Raw genomic sequence first — 752 nt, 5'->3', positions numbered from 1 at the left:
ACTCTGCGCATCCCCGACCGTCTCCTCGGCTCTCCCTCGAGCTGCCACCGCGTCCTTTCGAGCTGTCACCACTCTGCACGTTTTGTCCCCATCCTAATAAACGCGCTTTGACGCCGCTGTTCGCTGCCCGTGAACCGTTGGGGACTTTCCGTCGCGTGGGGGGAAGAGGGAGGGGGAATTGAAAACTTCGTGGAGAAGCGAACCCAGCGCCCTATGGGTCCCGCGGGACACGGAGTTGTGGGCGTGGGGTCGGGTTGGACTCAACCTTGGTGGTCATTTCCACCCATAGGGAGCTCATGGCCACCCAACGGCCCTAATGTAGACTCCGTGGTCACACCACTATTGCCTTTTGGTCACCGCATGTTCACTCTGTTACCTCTGGGATCCCTCGGTGGTCACCCCATGTCCCCCCAGGGCTCCCTCATGTCCTCTCTCTCATCTCTTCCTATTGACCACACAGCCCACCCCTATGGATAACCCAAAGCCAGCACCAGTGGTGTCGGGATGCAGATGTGGGGCCCTGGATCTGTCCCTGCAAGCACAGGGTGGTGACAGCCCACGCAGTGATACTGTGTCATTTGTCACCACGTCATCTGTCACCCGGCAGAGGACACACAGCCACAGCCCTGGCTCAACTCGAATAATATTTTCTTTATTTACATGTTAAAGAATTGAAAGGTTGGAAACATACAGTAAGATGAAAACACGGCTCTAAGGGTCTAACAGTGGGGCAGGAGGGTGAAAGAAGGGGG

This window comes from Meleagris gallopavo, chromosome 18 (assembly GCF_000146605.3).
Source record: "Meleagris gallopavo isolate NT-WF06-2002-E0010 breed Aviagen turkey brand Nicholas breeding stock chromosome 18, Turkey_5.1, whole genome shotgun sequence".
NCBI classification, from domain to species: Eukaryota; Metazoa; Chordata; class Aves; order Galliformes; family Phasianidae; genus Meleagris; species Meleagris gallopavo.
Note: the sequence above shows the minus strand (reverse complement) of the source record.